Raw genomic sequence first — 12177 nt, forward strand, 5'->3', positions numbered from 1 at the left:
CCTACTCACCCTCAAACTGTGTGAAATTGATAGAGATTAGTTACTTTTCCAGGGATAAGCTTGGTATTCTGCAATACTCGCTGTCCAGGCAGATCTGCACTGCTGCCAGAGTTCCTTTTGAGGCTCTTATCTCAGCTGATTTGGAGACATGTTGAGCATCCTCTGAATGACTCTTCTGGTCCTCATTGTTCGCGTGACTGCATTTCTCCTGTTTGTTACCATAGAGGCATCAAAGAAGATCATGGACTTGGTACATAAGGCACTCTGTGAATTTGTTGTGCTTCTTGGGCTGGAAAGTCTTGGTCCATACTATACACCAGACAACAGCATGGCAAGTGTGCGCGTTTTGATTTTGCTCCAGCTGCATTAGGAGTCAGCAGAAGAGCCAAGAATACGAAATCAAATGCTTCTAAAATGCTTCATCTTTCATTCCTATCACTTTGTCTGGATGACAGCTCATCTCTCAACACAACTCGGTAATGTGGCGTTCCTGGAAACTGGACCTGTTGCTTCATTCTGTCATCTAATTGTCACATTAGGAAAACTGAGAGGCTTTAATTTTCAGAATAGCATATTGTTTGCAATACAACCTAAGATTCTTTCTGTGTTTATATACCACTGTGTACCTTATCAAGGAGGAAAGCTGCTTTGCCTTGATGGTTAAGGTAGCGAGCTGAAGAGATAGACACTAATTTACAGTCTGAAGCTTCTGATATAACAAGTCACCTAATGGCTTTTTAATCCTGTTATGCATCCATGAAATGAAGACGATTCATATTCTCCCTTGTTCCGTGCTAGGCTTAGGATGATGCATCAATTTGTACTTGCTGTAGTATGGCACAGCACTAATTTTGGTGAAGATGTTCTTAGCAGTGTCATCCCCTGCAGTAGTAAATGGCTTTTCTTGTTTTGTGCATCCCTAGATTCTTATTTTGCCATGGATGATAGTAATAGTGTGACTTGATATGCAGAATTGAGTCATTATTGTCATGATTTTTTTAAGTTAAATATGCAATATGTGCATGTCAAGCAGAATTATGTCTAAAAGGTGATGATGTGCTCTTTTCTAGAATTGGAAAGATGAATACGCTTCAGCTGCTTGTATTTTTCAAGCATGCTTTTTTGGTGATGAAAGGAGTTCTGTTTGCAGCAGTGGCTCACCCTTGTATCATCTGGAACATGATCTAGAAGGAGTGATTACAACACTTGTGAGCAAAAGTTGCATAAAAAGAGCTGTAACTGTGGGATGCTGGCGAGGCCTCTGCAGAATCTCATTGGTGTTGGAGGGGGGGGGAAAAGTGAGAATGAAACCTTAATTCTGGTGCCTGAAGGTGGTTTGGTTTATTGTTTTATTTCCCACCAAAGGACAAAGCCCTTGCAAAATGCCATTAGAGCTCAGATCGGCTCTTAAGGCTGAGTTTCTCTGAACTACTTACCAGTCTCTCGTGATGAAGGTCATGGCAGCTGGAGGCAGCGTTTAAAATCAAAACCATTGCAAGAAGTCTTCTTGCTTCTGAATATTTACATTTATTTCTCAAAAGGGATGTGTGTATTTAGTCCCTGGACTGGCCATGGATTAAAGGACAGTGGGTGGATCCCTGTATTAGTAGTTTCATTCATTGTAACTGGAGGTGTGAGGATGCTGCCTGCACCAGCCCTTGGGCTTGCCAAGCTGCTCGGTAAATCTTTTCATACTACAGAGTTCAGGTCACCTCGCGGTAGGTAGTTAAATGTGGACGGTTTCTTTGCAGTAATGTTTCCCTTTGCTTTCAAGTTAGTGTATTGATTAGCTGTAGTTAACCCAAGCAGACTCCTCAGCCTGTTTTAAAATCGAAACACCCTCACCTACTCCACCTGGAAAGGCTTTTTGTAGCACTTGTCTTTGTTAAGACTTACTTGACTGCTACCACGCAGTCTGTAAAAACTAGCAGGCATCCAGGTGCAAAGTTCATTGACAGTCACAAGAGGGGAGAAGGCTCCGGGGTCTTCCTGTTGCCCATCCCTCCCTGGGCTGGAGGGGCTCCTGCCCTGCGTTACAGTCTGATTAGTGCCCCTCCTGCATAGTGCTGTTCCTATACATAGCACTGATCTGAGACCCCTTCCTATCAGAACTGTTTAGGTTCCCTGATGCTTGGGCAGTGGTGTGTGTTTATAATCTCAAGCTGTGGGGAGCAAATACTGCGATGGAGAAATGAAACTGAGGTTATGTTGTTGCTTCTCTTTTTTTTTCTTTTTTTTTTTTTTTTTTTTTTATGAGAATACAGGTTACGTATGGTGTCGGTGGATGTATGAGGTAGAGAAGCCTAAGGTGCTGGGTTTTGGAATAAAAATATTTTAAATCCGTCAGGAAGGGATCTAAAGATACTGAGAATTTGGGGTTTATTTGGACTTGAGAATGGGAAGAAAAAAAATATTGAGGATTGTATGCATTGTCTGATCAAAGAATGTTTTTCAAAGTGCTTCCCCTGTCCCAATATGGGCTCAGACAGTGGCAGTCTCTGTTCAGGCTGCAAAGAAAAGCAACGCCTGTCTCTGCCCTCACCTACTGAATCCTTAGTGGGTGGAGGGGCAAGATGAGACACTGTTCAGTATTTGTATCTGCAACTGGGCTCAGCAGATAAGCCTTTTGCTAGGAGGAAGCCTTGAGCACGTGCCTGTAACGCTGCTTTACCTGCCTTTTTAAGCAGTTGTTAGTCGACTTGAACTGTCTGTGCTCATTGATGTTACAAATTCAAGCAACTGCAAAAAGGAAATGGCGATGTGTGTGCTTTGGGCATTGACCTTGTTTGGTTTAGGGGCTTCAGCTAAGGGGTTAACTGTAACTGATGTTAGTGTTTCAGTATTTTCACTTAAGAGCTTTTACATACAGATAAATTTTCCTAAAAGCTGATTCAAAGCCCATATGCTAGAGGGTTTGGGTTTTTTAACGTATAAATGAGTAGGAAAGTTAGTCTTGCCCTGTTCTCTGTTCTGTCTCGCCCTTCTTCCCCAAGGTATGTAATTTAAGATAAAAACGCAATTAATGTTGAAGTACAGCAAAGATTCTGGGGCAGCATGAAGAAGCTTGAACACCCCAAAGCTTTATGCAACTGGTGGCATAAAGAGCTTTTATTGTTCTTTTGGCCCTTGTGTTGTGTGAATTCAGAAAATGGATCAAGTCTTGCAGGAATTGATACTCTAAGAAGATCCTGCTCAGGATCTGTGAGCAGGAGAGCAAAAATTTTGCAAGAGTTCAGACATCTGCTGAAATTGGAAGTGCTTTGGATCTTGCAGTACGGCAATATTTACTACTTTTTTTTTTTTTTTTAAACTCTACAGCTCTGTCTTAGCAAAATTCAAACTTAAGCACAGTCTTCACTTGTTCACAGGGATGGATGTACTCTTCTCTAGCAGTGTCAATGTCTGGTTTGGCTTTAGTAGTCCAAGGGGCTCACAGCCAGGGGCAGAGGCTTCCCAGGGAGACCAGCACACCTGAACAAAAAACCCACCACCACCACCAAAAACCCCCAACCAACCAAACCAAACTAAATCTGTGGGAACTGAGTTAAGAGGAAGGAGAGGAGTGTCAGGCGTGACCTGATGGTCAGCTTACTTTATGTTCTCTAGTTGGCTGTGTTGAGCTGGTGGGGTTGCACAACCCAGGAGGGAGTAGGACAGATAAGGATGAAGATGTAGCCAAATCATTTTGAGGGGGCCCTGCTTTGGCACCTCTTGGGTGCAGGCTTTCCAGGGAGTTTCAGGGAAGCCTCTTGGGATGTAAACTGCTGTTTCTGAAGGCTGTAGAGGGGAAGAGAGCTCCTGATCTGAAAATAAAGGGGCAAACCCTTGGTGTGTGCGGAGGGAAGGTTCCTAGCTGGGGAGCGGACTTGCAGGTGCTTGCAGCATGTGCACGTTTCACTGGAAGAGTATCGGAAAGAAATGGTGTATGTGTAGGGGGAGTTTCTGCAACGTGAGAGTATTTCATTTGGATGATACTGATGAGGATGAAATGCTTGAGGTTTTTATTGCTAAAATGACTTTTCAGTTAGATTAGAAGATAGGATGGGTTTTCTGTTTACTTTTAGAGCACAAATCAACCCTTAAAAGCTGAAATCAGAGCCTACTGTTTTGATTGGGACAAAACACTTCTGCCGCCTTTGTTTCTAGAAGTGTTGCGGTGGTGGCTTTTCACTGCAATCAATAAAAAAAAATTTGTATTTGTGACCCTTGCCTGAGACAGGACTTGCATGTTGGAAAAATGCCTAACTTGGATCATTGTCAACAGGTTTCTGTCTCCTTTGCTCTGTGAGCAGGGAGTGCCCATAGAGGTTTAAGAACCTAGAGCTTCCGGGGTGAGAGTTTCTGCATTCCTAGTGAAAGCTTCTTAACGTGTCTGCTGCTCTCACTGGGGTAGTTACAATCTGATCTTTAGTTTTCCTGTATATTTTAGTTAGAGCAGTATTACTTCATTTAAATCTCCTTTCCTTCTTTTTGATCTGAAACTGCAGTCGAACAGTTAGGGCCAAATGTTTCACAATAGCACAGGAGGAAGAAGGAGGGGTATTCTCAGCTGTACTGCATCGTACCTGCACACCCTGCCTCCGTTCTGCAGACTTACAGGAATCATCAGATACACCTAAATACACATAAATCCTGATCAATTTGGAAAGCCTGAGCGGGCTGTTAACAGGGACTCTTCATCCATTCCCGTGACAGCCATTGCATATAAAGAAGAGCTCCAGACCATTTTCTGAAAGTGAGTCTTTATACTTAAAATCATGCTCCCAGTAGCAATACTGGGTTTATAGCAATTTATAATCTTTTCTTGCCTCCCTTGTTGGCTGTTATGCAGGCAGTAAATTACCAATCTCTTTTTTTTTTCTTTTTTTTCCCTCCTCCCCTTAGGTGACAACCAGTTTAATAACTCTTCGCTACTGGTTCAACTACTTGTTCTCTCAGATGGTCTGATGAATGTAACTTGTTAAACTGAGAGTAATTGTCCTCAAATGCCATATGTGCTTTTAAAGCCTGCTGCTGGTATTTCAGAAGAGCTTTTGTGCTTTCAGTCTTACCCATTTTTTTTCTAGCTGTGTTATCAGAGTGTCTAATCAATCCTCCAAACCTTCTCCTTGTTTCTGTTCCTCAAAGCCACCCCATGAAGTTGTGCGTGGGCTGTTTTGGGAGCAGAGGGGAGTGTGATGGGCCATGGCAAAGGCATGTCATAGCAGACCTACCACTCTTCCCAAGCAGAGGGAAGCTATCATTATTAGCCAGGCGGTCATCTCTGCTTGTTTCCTGCCTAGACTGTCTGGCACTAGGAAGTCTCATCAGGCTGTGGAGTCCTTGGACGGACCATTGCCTTCACAAGAGATGGATTTTTTGGGTTCACAGAGCCGCCTGTTAAGAGACAGCTTTTCTCATTTCTAACAATGCCTTTTCCCCCTCTCTTGCACCCATCACTGTCCTTTTCAGATAATGAATTCTTCTTTTTTTAAGAAAAGAAGAAAAAGTAAGAGCAATTGATACGAGCTGATGCCATTTAGCCTTCCTGGGCAAGGTGATAGTAGCCTTGAAGGAGAAAAATCCTCTATCAGAGGTGTACATGGTGCGGTGATACTGCACTTGAAGGTCTAGTAAATCTCTAAGAACTGTATCAGTCTAATTTCTTGAAAGCAGACAGATAACAATAGGCCCTACAGCTGTATTATCTGGATGAGTAGCTCAGTGGATAAGGGGGATGTTTTAGCTGGATGCAATCCCTGTGCTGAAGGATCTCAGATAATTCTGTATCTGCTATTAGAGCACAGCTCACTGGGACCAAATAATTGCTGTATAATTTAATGCCAACACAAACAACATAAGCTAACGTGTCCACTCCCCTATAGAAATGTTTTGTCCTCTAAATCTGCTCCTGCCAGTTCCTCAAAGTCATCCTACAGCTTTCTGTGTCCCCTCGTGCATCTTAAATGAGATCAGTGACTTCCTAGGCTGGCGGTAGCGGAGCGGCTCGCTCCACAGAGCTGCTCTCTGAAGCCGAAAGCAATGCCATCCTAAGGAAATCCTGCTGAGTAAGGAGAGTTTCTGTTAATGTGTAACCGAGTCGTGATAAGACCAGCTAATAAAGATAAGGTTCTCAACAAGCGGCACAGGACAATGAGCAGGGAAATGGAGTATGGAAAACTCTGTGATTAATTGTGACCCCTGGCTGCATTGTTGAAAGCAAAAAAAATGCTCCAAGAGAGGATGCGTGTGTGTGTTACTGAAGGGGAGGAAAAGCAGGGGGAATCTAGGGAAAAGAGTAGCAAGCAGGAAAGCGACTGCACCTCTGACCATGGAGGCAGCACCCTGGCCTCGGGGAAGGCGCTCCAAGAATAGTTTTGTCTTGATGCCTCCATAGCTTGAAAGGCTGGAGGGAATTCAGTCCCCCTCGTACAGGTTGATTTGTTTTTTAATGCGTAGAGATGGGCTTGTTCCTGCTCACTCTCTGTGGGGGCTCCAGCAGAAGGTGAGGGGCCAGGCAGCGGAGAAGCTGGGGAGGAGCACCTTGCCCTGGAAAAGCCTGGCAGCAGGGCTGTGGGTCTGCCTCCAGCCAGCACGAGGGGCAGGACAGCATGTGGCACCTCCTTTATATCTGGTGATCTTTAATACAGCGCTGTTGGCACTGCCAGGATCGCTCATACTGTATGCATATGTCACTGCATCGCTGCTATTTTTTTGACCCAAGGTGGAAATGAATCAGTGGGCCAAATCATTTGCTATCTGGCCTATAAAGCTTTGGTCTTTCCCCCTTTCAGAGGAATATCTTAAAATTGCAAGCTGTGTTGAAGTAAGTGCTTGAAGGTAAGCTCACTTACTCTTAGATGTTCCTTGCTGGGCAGGGAGCAATTGTAAACTGCATGTTGCCCAAATGAGGGCAATTCTGTGGACTTGCATTTATTTCAGAGAATGCCACTGTGTGTCAGGCTTCAGCTTTGCTACATGTTTGTCAGGAAACAGCCACTGACTGGTACTGCAAACCCAGTAAAGAGCTGGTGAATGCAGGTGGGAAGGGAGAAGGCTGGAATAAAGTATGTTGGTGCCCTGGATCTGCAAGCCCTCTTTCTGAATAGCAGCTGCAACAGATAGGTTGTGGGCAAAAATTTTTCCCCCCACTGTCTGTATCTGTCTTACAACCTGAATGGTGACAGTTTTAAGAACTGGTAGTCTGGCTCTTATTTGAAGCATCGATGTAGTGTTGAACAACCGTAAGTGTCAATTAAGAAATTATCTGCACATGGTAATTCAGGAAGAACATAATTTCAAATAAGTGCTGATCGATCTTGTCTGTGAGCTTGTTTCTTGGCTTGCTTAGGTGCTGGTGGCTGTGACTCAGGAGCAGCAAATTAACGTCGGTTATGCAAGGCATGGGAAGTAGGGCAGTTCTAGCTTGCATCAAGAAATGGATGGCAAAAGCCTGATAAGCTCCGAGTAGCTCTTATATTTAGTCTGCTTGTTACATTTTTTAAAAAATATTGATGCTGTGAAGATGAATTAAGAACTTCAGTGTGCAGGATGCTGAGGAGACATTGGTTTTGGCTCTACCATCAGAGAACTGGGATGAGGCTTGTGGGGTATTGCTGGAAGAGTGTGTTAACAGCAGGCCAGCAGGAGCTGTTCATGTAAAAACTGGCCTGTGCCTGTGTCCTTTGGTTTTTTTGCAACGGTTTAGGTAAATCATCAGCTTTTGCCAAAAATCCATGATTAGGAGGAGAGGTAGGAGTTACAACTGTCAGGCTGAGGCTGCAGATAGCCACAAACGGTGATCCTGGGAGAGGTGGGAATTGTTCTTTTTCAGAAGGGATGTCAACACCATGGTGAAAATGTAAACATCATGTGATTTTGCTTGTTGAAGGTCAGTGCGGCAGCATCTGCAGCTATCCTGAATTGGTAGGTGGTGCTTTTACGGAATGAAACCATTTTTCTGCTGCCAAGGGCCACCTGGAAGTTATTTGTGAGCCCAGGAGGAAAGCTTCAGCAACCTGTATTACTTCAGTTTCCAAGTCACTTGTATAAAAAAATACCTCCTTCTAAATGAATAAAGGGGGGTAAGAGACTCAAGGAAACAATTCAACCCCCTGAAAGGCCAAATGCATCATCAATAAGCCTGTTCTGCAGCATGACTTGCTGCCCAGCTGAGGACAAAACGCTGAAGACATCTTTCAGTGCCACCACCCCACCACCTGCTTGCTCGGAGAGAGGTGTACTTCATCTTTGTTTAGATGCTGAAATGCCCTTGAAAGCAAAATCCCCTGAGAGGAGGTGGTTTGGAGATAAATTTGTATTTGGCAAAACTTTGCCTGTGCTGCGGGGCTGTAATGCGCTGTGGTGACGGTCACCAGCACTCTGGGATGGTGCCGACTGCCATTACACCATGGTGCTTTGTGGTCAATGCCGATGCTTGGTCTGGTGTCCTCTCGGGTGGCACAAAATTGGTGTCTGTGAGGCTGAAAAGGTGGTGGTGCTGCCCAGGTCAAGCACAGGCCAAGTATGAAGAAAACAAAAGCAGCCTCCTGCGATTTAGACAGGCAGAACTCCTGCACCAGAGGACAAAATTGCACTCTTTGGATAAGTGCTTATCATTCTTGGAGCTGGCACAGCAGAGCAGAGCAGCCCATGCTTCAAAAAGCAAAGTAATTAATTCTCCTTGTTCCCAGCCGCAGCAGTCTCCGTTGTGCAATGCTGCACTGCAACTGGGTATGGGGAAACTTTCTTTCCAATCAAAAGAAGTATTCATTTTTTTTGCTCTGACACAGCAGGGTTGGTCTTCCTTTTAATATTACTGAAGACAATGTCTGCCTTGCCTTTCCATGACCTACAGCGTGTGGCTTCATGTTAAAATTTCCATCCCCCCACATTCAAATGCTGACATTAAAAAGAAAAAAAAAAAAAAAAAAGATTAAAATTCCTTTTGTTTAAATCCCTAATAAGGGAGCCTTCGAGCATGCTGCCCTTCAGATGGAGGGGATAGGTCTTGGCTCGTGCTCCTGGCTCTGGGCTCTTCACCTGGGCTGTGTCAGCATCGTGGAGAGCGGGTTGAACCTGCAGACCTCCCACCCCAACCCAGATGCTCTTTTTCCCGCTGCCCGGTTGTGGTTGAAGCCTGGTGGTAGCTGCATCTGGGCTGGAGAACAGGTTTGGAGCTGTGCTTTGCCATCTGGGGTACTTCTGCCTGCCCGCTGTATAATGGGGCTGATGATACCAAAACTTCTGGCATCCTATTTGTCACAGCTGTTCCAGATGTGTCTCTCTCTTAGTATGTGCACTACCTAGCTCTATCTCCAAATGTGTCACAAGTAAAAACTAGTAACTACATCAATTGATCAAATTTAGTGCTGATTTAAATTCCTGGTTGCAGGCAGCCTCCCTGCTCAGCATCCTCCCCTCAGCTGGAGGCAGTTTTGGGAGAGAGCATGGGTGGACATGGCCCTTTGGATAAGGCAGCAGCCATCCCATGGGGCTCAACAATTGAAGCTATGGCCAACGCAAGTAAATGTTCCCAAGCACCTTGGGGAGAACCTGGAGCAGAGTTGTAGACAATGGACCATCGGTGCTGCCAAATTAAGCCTGAATTTGTGTGAAACCCTGGTTACACTGAATAGATGCTGGGGAGGATCCATTTATGAAGAGGTTTAACGGGTGGTAAGACATGATGTTGCTGTTTAATCTGTGTTTTGGGAGCGCATCGAGGCAGGAGGCAAAGTCAGGTATTTCCACCTCGCTGAAGAACTGCATCATCATTCACCAGCATTAACTGATGTCCCCTGTGCCGAGAGGAGGGGGACTGCAGGGGTTATGGGAGGACAAAAAAGCAAAATATGTCAAATTTGACCGTTTAGGTACAGGTGTATGTTAAATGCCGCTGCGTGGCAAAATGCCTTCTAGCATCAGTGACTTGGTGTGAGCAGTTCAGGGAGGCCGAAGAGGCTGCATGGCTCCATTCCTCTCAAGCTGAGGAGATAGTGATGCTCTTAATACCAAGAGGGATTTAATCACACGAACATGTTAATGTGTTATAAAGCACCCTGGGGCACGCTGTGAGCTCCTGCTTTAAAGGGAAATTTGCCCTCCGTGGGAATAAAAGAGCAGCTGCAGCAATGGCTGGAAATGCCAGCCGGGCTGGGGGGGGCACCTGGTGCCTCATGCGGGGATCCCTGTGCTCACTTTGGCCAGGGCAGAGTTAATTTTCTCCATGGTGGCTGGTATGGGGCTGTGTTTTGGATTTGTGCTGGAAACAGTGTTCCTAATTCAGGGATGTTTTGTTTATCGCTGAGCAGCGCTTACACAGCCCCGAGGGCTTTTCTGCTTCTCACCCCACCCCACCAGCGAGCAGCTGGGGGGGGCACAAGGAGTGGGGAGGGGACACAGCTGGGACAACTGGCCCCAACCGACCACAGGGACGTTCCATACCATAGGATGCCATGCTCGGCACATCAAGCTGGGGGAAGAAGAAGGAAGGGGGGACATTCAGACTGATGGTGTTCATCTTCCTGAGTAACCATTACGCATGACGGAGCCCTGCTGTCCTGGGGATGGCCAAGCACTTGCCTGCCCATGGGATGTGGTGAGTGAATTCCTTGTTTTGCTTTGCTTGTGCACACGGCTTCTGCTTTAACTGTTAAACTGTCTTTATTCCGACCCATGAGTTTTCTCCCTTTTACCCTTCCTATTCTCTTCTGCCCTGCCCGCTGCGGGGGGAGCGAGCCAGCAGCTGCGTGAGGCTCTAGTTGCCGGCTGGGGTTAAACTATGACACCCCCCAAAAGGAGGGTCGCTGGAAATAGGAGACAGAAGGAGAGACTTGAAAGGTGGAGGGAATGAAGGCAGGAAGGTGAAAGCTTTGCCCAGAGAGCGGCACTGGGGAAGAGAGGGGTGTCCTGGTGGGATCATACAGGATGCGGGTCCCCAAGGAGCCCCACTTTGCAAGTGGCTCTGGCAAAGGACAAGGCTTTGGGTGAAAGAGTAAGAAATGCCAGTGGAATGGCAATGATTTGATACAAATATAAAATGAATCTTCCTTGCTGAGAAGTCAAGATAAGGCCAAGCTGAACTCCAGCGCTTACCTTTAGCATGTTTATTCTGCAGTCTGACCAACTACACACATCTCCCAGTTTCTCTGTCCATAGACTCAGGTTAATGGTAATGGTATTATTACTTCTTTAACTAACTCATAATAACGCCTAGATGTGTTGCAAAAACAATGATTTTTTTAAATTTTTTTTTTTCGATTAAGATTGCTGCATGCTAGATTTTACTGGATATATTGCACTGGGATGATCCAGACTTTAAGAGCAAGGAGAGGGTAAGTTTGCGTACTGAAGCAGCTTCTTAAATGTCTCATTTACTGTACCTGAGTCAATTTGCTGGCCGTGTGGTTTTCACAGTACACTTAATAACAATTGTAATATAATTAGAACTACCATTTTGGAGAAACAGTGGAAAAACCCTGCTTTTGCTTACTGCACTCAAGATGTGTGCTGTGTGATTAGGTCTGACAATTACCCGGTCACTCAGCTCTTACCTCTATCCTCGCTTGAGTTTGCAGTAATCTGATTGGGATATGGTTCAGCTGTGTAACACCCAAGAAACTCTGCCTTGGGTTTTTTTACGCTGCTTTTGCATTCCTTCGCTGTGCATCTCGCATTCTCTTGCTCCCAATACATCCACTTTTCCTGCTTTACTGTGTTTTCAGAATTATGCCTAAGAGCCACAGGCCCCATTCATAACTGCTTTCCAGTAGTTACTGATCCAGTGAGTACAGAAGTCTTCCCTTTCAATCGATTGTCTAAGTGGTCTCAGGTCTCTGTTCTTCCTCAGCAGATGATTAAAAAAAAAAGTTCATTTCCACCACTGGTGTGGGCTTTCCTTACTATCAGGATGCCAAAGGGACTGCCTACAGTTGCTTTATGTGCCTTTGAAATTAATTATTAATTCTTTTTCCCATTCTGTAAGCTAGTAAGATTTCAGGGTGCATCTTTTTGCTTGCTACCTAACAATATCTGAGGGCTACAAGAAGATGACACTGAAAGTTTCAGTGGTTAAACTTCTGCTAATGGTGAATATAACGCACAAATATTACTTATCCTGGTTTCCGTTTTACCTATGTTATTTCTCCAGCTTTTTAAGTTATCACCACATAATTATCATTATGCTCATAATCACTC

Source organism: Falco punctatus (assembly GCF_963210335.1).
Source record: "Falco punctatus genome assembly, chromosome: 3".
Lineage (NCBI taxonomy): Eukaryota > Metazoa > Chordata > Aves > Falconiformes > Falconidae > Falco > Falco punctatus.